The sequence below is a fragment of the Orycteropus afer genome, unplaced genomic scaffold, assembly GCF_000298275.1.
Source record: "Orycteropus afer afer isolate SDZICR_OR568_19922 unplaced genomic scaffold, OryAfe1.0 scaffold00988, whole genome shotgun sequence".
NCBI classification, from domain to species: domain Eukaryota; kingdom Metazoa; phylum Chordata; class Mammalia; order Tubulidentata; family Orycteropodidae; genus Orycteropus; species Orycteropus afer.
Window position 1 is genome coordinate 23,136 of NW_006922575.1, and position 7,396 is coordinate 30,531.

The window sequence follows — 7,396 nt, forward strand, 5'->3', positions numbered from 1 at the left end:
ACGGCAACGTGTGGTGTGTTAAAGCCACCCACTTGTGGTATTTCTGTTACAGCAGTACTGGAAAACTAAGACACTTCTTTCTGAGATGCTCAGTAAAGAAGAAAAATGTTATACATATGAGAAAAAGATCCCAATGAAAGGAAGAAAGTCCATGATACCTGTTGTGTTACATAACACAATGTTATTGATGAAGGTGTTGCAGCAAGCGATCTTGAGTACCTCAGTGAGTGGACAGAAGTAGCAATGACAGCACAGAAATGAAGGAGCAGTATGGTCAAGCTCTCTGAAAGGGCCCCCAGCATGCTGACCTGTCAGGGGTCCATGATGACTGTTTAGTGCAGGGGAGACAGACGGCCACAAAGTATCAGAGGCCATCACAGTCAGGAGCAAATAGTCTAAAATTACCCAACTGGAAAAGTACACCTGCACGATGCAGACTGCACAGGTCATGAGTCTGTTCTCCATCTGGATGTTTAGCAGTATCTTTGGGACAATGTTGGAGATGAAACAAATGCCATAAAATAATGCGCTGACAAGACAGAAGTACACAGGCATGTGGAGATGGCAGGCCAACATTAGGCCCAGGAAGATGAGCAGTTTCCTAAGCAAAGTGGCCAGGAACAACCCACAGCCATGGCCTCTTCTCAGAAAGTCTCAGCAGGAGAATTACTGGAAAGTCGTGTATTTCCTGATTCCAAGTCAAGAAAGTGTCTGGGAGGAGAGAGGCAGAAGCAAAACCAAATTATCAACCAACAGGCATCTCAGAAATCAAAGGCAGTATGTCGATGAGATAATTTATTTGCTTAATGGTCTCCTGTCTTCTCTCTGTCGATTCTGGGTTTCTAGTGGTACCATCATCCCCTGCAGTGCTACCACCAGTTGGAAACCTAGATTCTCAATTTAATTTTGAACCCAAAGCACACATTATCAGTTCAAAACTTTTGACTCTGATCAACAAGCCGTCTCTGTCTCAGGTTTACTTGCATTATTTTAAATTATCTAGATATTAATCAAAAAGCATGTATCTGTATATAATGTCCATCAGTTATGAACATTTCAAAAATAGTTTCCACACACTTGATTATAATATCTAGTAGAAATTAGACATCGGCTGAATTTACATTCCACAGAGAATATGCTGCCATAATTGTTATTTTGAAATCTCAGAGAAACTTACTTGCTTCCATTAAAAATGCTTGGAGTGCACATAGAAAGAAGATATGATCCAAATGCCAAAAGGCATTTAAAGATATAAAACCTGTAAAAGACAGCAGTCCAAGAAGAGCAACAGTAAGACAAAAACCAGTGACTAATGTCATAAATGGCATATATGGGAAAACCTAAAACAAAACAGAAGTAAAAAATGTTCATGAATTTATCAGACAAAACATAAACATGGCCAAGTAGCATTTAATGCAAGGACTCATTGAGCATTTCATAGCTGTAACTGATGGGTCTTGTAGATCGCAGGAACTGAGGGGAAAAAATATATATATAAAAACAGAATCATCTTAATGCAAAAAGATACTGATGCAAACAGTTCTGAGAAACTGAGATGCTTCTTATGTATGTTAAAAAGTTCTTTGTAGCCATCAGAGAAATGAAAATAAAAATCACAATGAGATACCATTTCACTCCCACTGCAGTGAGTAAGATTTAAAAAACAAGTGTAAAAACAGAAAACAACAAAGGTTGGTAAGGATATGGGAAAACTGAGACACTTAACCCACTGCTGGTGGGAATAGAAAATGGTACAGCCATTATGAAAAGTACTGCAATGATTCCTCACAAAACTAAAAATAGAACTGCTGTATGACTCAGCAATTCCACTCCTACGTACATAGCCAAAATACTTGAAAGCAGAGACTCAGAACAGATTTGTATACTTGCACTATTGACAACACCCAAAAGGTGGAAAAAAATCTAAATGCTCATCAACAGATGAGTGGATAAGTAAAATGTGGTATACACATGCAATGTGAATACTACTCAGCCATTAGGGGAAATGAAGTCGTGATACACAGTACAGTTTGGGTGGAGCTGGAAGACAGCGTGCTGAGAAAAATAAGTCAGTCACAAAAGAATATTAGATGACCTCACTAATAAAAAAATAAGAAAAGGGCAATATATAGAGAACCAAGTTTATTAGTTGGTTAGGAGGGGTGGGAGGGAGGGGAAGAGGGAAAGGGGGAGTTAAGGGTTATGGAAATACTACACAGTTGATTATTAAAGCTGCTGTAAGTTGTACACCTGTAAAAGGCTGAATTAGCAAAACTGTGATAGATATTTTTACAATAGTAACTAAGTAGCTTGATGAGGCTGCTTCAATCTCATACCATTTGGTTTCTTGGTTTGGAGGTTTAGGATCATGGTTTCATGGAACACCCCAGTTAATTATCCTGATAACATGTTTAGGGCTTCTGGTGAACCGCCCAGTTCGTTTCTTAGTGCCTGGGGTCTTAAACACTTGCAAACAGCCAACTGAGGCACAACAATTTGTCTATTTGGAGCAAGAGAGGAAGGCAAATCAGGAACAGGAGGAGGATATGGAATGTGTGGCTTATTGCCATCATGAACCACTACCTCCTTTGCGATGAAACCAGAACTGGATTGTACCCAGCTACCACGACTCGGCATTTTCATCAAAGATTCTATAGCCAAATCATACTTACCAAAAAGGAAAACATGCAGAACAGAATTTCAAATTCTCACAAACTCCACACCTTCTGGAGTCATGGATGAACCGCTGAGCCTTTTACCCCAAGATCCTCTTTAAACCAAAAATGTCTCCTCAAGTCTCCTTAAAATAAATAAAATTTAGCTTAAATAGTAAAAAAATATCTGCCCTGAGCATTACGCTCTTTTAACAACTATGTATATGGGATCAAATTGAGAACAGTAACTTAAAAGATATGATAGGCATCTTAGGGGGCAGGAGTTTATGTTAATGGTATAGAAACAACTCAGGAGAGTGAGAATGGTTAAACAACTCAGAATGTAATCAATGTCACTAAATGATACACATACATACACTTTAATGGTGTATATTTTGCTGTGTATAGTCTTAGCATAAAGAAAACAAATTATATAAAAAAGAGAAAGATTATTTGATCATCAGCCAATATGAAGCCTGACATTAAAATGTTTGAGGAATCCCTATTAAAGTTCTAGGGAATTCAAAGATGTTTGCCACAGGCATTCCCCAACATTGTTCTGAAGTTTCAAAGCAATGAAACCAAAGGAGAAAAGGCAAGGACAGGTTTAAGTCTCAGGGGAAAGTAAATTAAACCTATTTTTACATGATGAAATTACCACTGCAAGGAGTATTAACAAGCCATTGAGTAAAATGGAACAAATCCAAGACTCTGATCTTTTGGGGAGCCAACTTGATATCAAGACAGGGAGAACTAGACATAGGGAGTGTGTGGTGCTAAATTGCTTTTTTGGCATATCTAAGTTCTTTTTTCTATTCCTCCTTGCTGTGCCAGGAGGAAATCAAGAGTGATTCTATTACCTAGTGCCACCTCAGCTAGGGAATTTAAAATTTTTTGTTAGGTGGCCACTCCAACAACATCAGTGACTTTTCCACGGTGGCTGACGGTTCTGAATGGACCTTTCAAGTTCAGGGATATAAACTGGTAGGAGGGCTTGGAGGAACACCCATCTATCCCCTCACTTTCCGACTATATGATTTTTCTTTAAGATCAGGAGAGAGGTTTTGAATCATTTGTCCAATGTATAGTTTTATGATAGGAATGGAGAGATAATTAGTCCCCAGGGTGCACTGGCTGTCCATACTCTTATCTAAAGAAGGTAAGGCTCAAGTAAGAGGTGTAACGTCAGGATTTTTCTCTACATAGCTTGATCATCCACATAGGAACACATACTCATTAGGGGCACATACCACTTCCATTCCAGTTTGAGTAGAGGGAGAATAGTCTGGCTTGCTTTTTCAGTAAATGAGTCATTAGAAATAGACAAACTTCCCAATTCCGATTTTTCTTTAACATGAGAGCAAAGTGGGGTCTTTGAACCTTGAGAAAATTACAAAAATCTACTTAAGCAATATAAAACCTGTTGTTGATGACAAAAGGGATGGGATGTCCACCATAATTAGTGACGTCAGGATGGATGAATACATGGGTAAGATAAAAGCAAGTCACTGAAGGAGAAATGGGGGTGTCAGAAGGATGCCGTGAGCTACTGTGGTGGCTCATCTGTCAGAAGAGTGGAGTTAGACTTGAACATGGGCAGTGCTGACAGATCAAGACACTCACGTACAGTTTGTGGGGAAGAGTGACAGACCCAGCATTCGCTTAAATGATCTGTACTTGCCTCCAACTAAGCGAGACAACAGAGACACTGTCATGACAAGACTCTATGCTGTTGATGTTAAGTGCCGTCGAGTCAGACCCAACTCATAGCGACCCCTCCTTGGGTTTCCGAGGCAGTATCACTACAAAAGTAGATTGCCCAACCTACCTACCGAAGAGTGGCTGGTGGGTTTGAACTGCCAGCCTTCTGATTAGCAGTCAAGTGCCTTAGGCACTACGCCACCAGAGCTCCTTTGGACTCAATGGGAATTACAAATAGGAGAAGGAAATATCTTGAGAAAACCTTCATCATGGAACAAATCTGCCTCTAAAAAGTATCCATGAGCAAAAAATATACAAATTATCATGATAAGAAAGTCAGTTCCTTCAGTTATTGGTGTAAAGGATGATACAATGGTTGATAAGAGGACAAGCAGAATGAGGAGACCAGAAGATCAGGAAAGAAACCAAGGATTAAAAGGCCACGCTTTATAGCCTCCTGCCTGAATGCAGTTCTGTGATCTTGGGTGAAACTGTCCAGCCTGGGCACAGCTGTCTGCTTTTGACCTCTAGAGTGTCTGAATTTCATGAGTCTTTTAGTTGGTTGGATAGTTCCGGTGGGGGCTGCAGTCCTGTTGAACTGGGCAAGATGAACCAAGGCTCTGACTCCCTGTAGTTCAGTGGCACAAGGATTAGTGAGAGGGACCGAGTAAGCCTCTTCCATCAAGCTTCAAGAAAAACTTCCCATTAGGGTCTGTAGTCGTTTCCAATCAACACAATTCCCAGATTGTGTTTATTGGAAAAGTGCTTTAATTTGTCAAAAGTATTCCTTAGAGTACTGGATTAAAGACTTAAAATGTCTATGGTGAACATGTAATAATACTTCAAAGTGAAAAACTTGATGAGAATTGAAAAGAAAAATGATGCAAAGCCAGTTAAAGTCATTGAAAAGTAACTTTAGATAAAAATATCTTTAAACATTGTGAACTTTTACTAGAAAAACTACTGGCTTTGATGATAGATTTAAAGGACAGGAAGCTGCAATTAAAATAATAAATGTGTATTCTTGTTGTTTAGAATTAAGCAAATATTACTGACATAATGAAGCAAGAATGACCAGACTTTGTCTCAACCTATTTTGGTCATGTTGTAAGAAGGGACTATTCCCTGGAGAAGGATGTCATGCTTGGTAGGGTGGAGGGTCGACGAAAGAGGGGGAGGCCTTCAACGAGATGGATTGATACGGTGGCTGCGATGATGGGCTCAAGTATAGCAGGGATTGTGGGGCTGGCGCGGGATCGGGCAGTGTTGCGTTCTGCTGTGCATGGGGTTGCTATGAGTCGGAAACGACTCGACGGCACTTAACAACAACAACAACTGACATAAAATTTAAAGAAACTTTGGTTTTCTTAATTTGACAACATGCATCCTATAATTTATAACATTAAATAAACCTTACAGCATTTTTATTTTTGTAAAACCGAAGGAAATCTTTTTTTGTGACTTCTCGATCAAAACTTTAAATTGCTAGGAGTTGATGATCGTAGGAACAGTACTTGACCTGTTTTGTCAAAGATTGTAAAGGTAAACATTTTAGCTTTTTCTAAAGCCAAGAGGCTAGCTAGGTTTCTTAGTCACCAGCATAAAAGTTAATAGAAAAACAGACTTTGTGTTTTCTAAGCACAATGCATAGAATAAACAGGAAACAGTACTATCAAGATTGAGCAAATTTTGTTAGGATTTTAACATACTTCATAGCTTTTACATTCAGATTTGTTCTTGTTGAACCTTGCATGTGAAGTAGGTTGCACAAGAATAAAACTAACTTTAACTTTGTTGTTGTTGTTATTTGCCATCGAGTCGGCCCCAACTCCTAGCGACCCCTCCTCCGGTTTAGGACTTCAAAAAAATCATCTTAATAGTGAGAAATTAAGGCACTCTGGTGGCATAATAACTAAGGCATTTGACTGCTAACCAGAAGATTGGTCAATCTACTTCCGTAGTGATAATGCCTCAGAAACCTGAGGAGGGGTTGCTATGAGTTGGATCCAATTTGATGGCAGTGAGTTTGGTGGGGTTTTTTTTTTTTAATAGCTTTTCAAAATTCTTACAAATTAACTTACTAAGCTTTTACAAGTTTGTTATTTATTTTCCTTAAAACATATTTTGTGTAGTATTTAGCTTAAGTTACTTAGAAAAGTTTTGTTTTCAAGATTAACATAAAACTTTTCCCAGAATGAATTTATTTTCATTTATTCCTAGGAATATTAAGACTCTTCAATTTATGTAAGTGCTGACTTATTAAATGTTCTCACTTAATACCATCCAAAACAAAAACAAAAACCAAATCTTCCATCAAGTTGATTCCAACTCATAGAGACCCTCATTGGGTGTCTAAGGCAGTAGATCTTTACACAAGTAGATTACCTCATCTTCCCTCTATGGAGCTTTTGTTGGGTTTGAACCACCAACCTTCTGGTTAGCAGTCAGATGTTTTAGGTACTATGCCACCAGAGCTCCTTTAATACCATCCAGAGATAGGAATTAGTTTTATTTTTATAAATCTATTTTCTGTATTTTCTATAGGATCCTTTAAAGAATTTAAAATAAATTGTCTAAGAATTGTTTTATCAGTCAAAGCCAATAATCCACCCTTTTTTCAGTAACATTTCAAATAGACTGATTTACATCAAAGTTTCTGTTAAAACACTGCCACCACTCCCCACAAATGAGTCTTAACCTATTTTCTTGCAAGGTGTGATGATCACACACGGATGTGAACACAGAAAAGTCAGGCTTCAACAGTGAAGCATTGCCTTAATGTCTCAGAATCTCGGTTAGAAGACTCTAAGATTCCAGGTGGTAGTGCTCACCAACATGTACAAAACCTAGGTTAACAAAAATCGTAAAAGCCAACATTCCAGACCAAAAGGTGTGCAGGAGAGCAGTGCAGAAATGAAATGAGAACATGATAGTGTGCAAACAAAACAAATTCCTCCTTAAATAAAACACATTTCTGTGTTGATGGCCTTGTTGTACCAATTAAATAGGCATCATTATTGATACCAAATCTGGGAACCTTT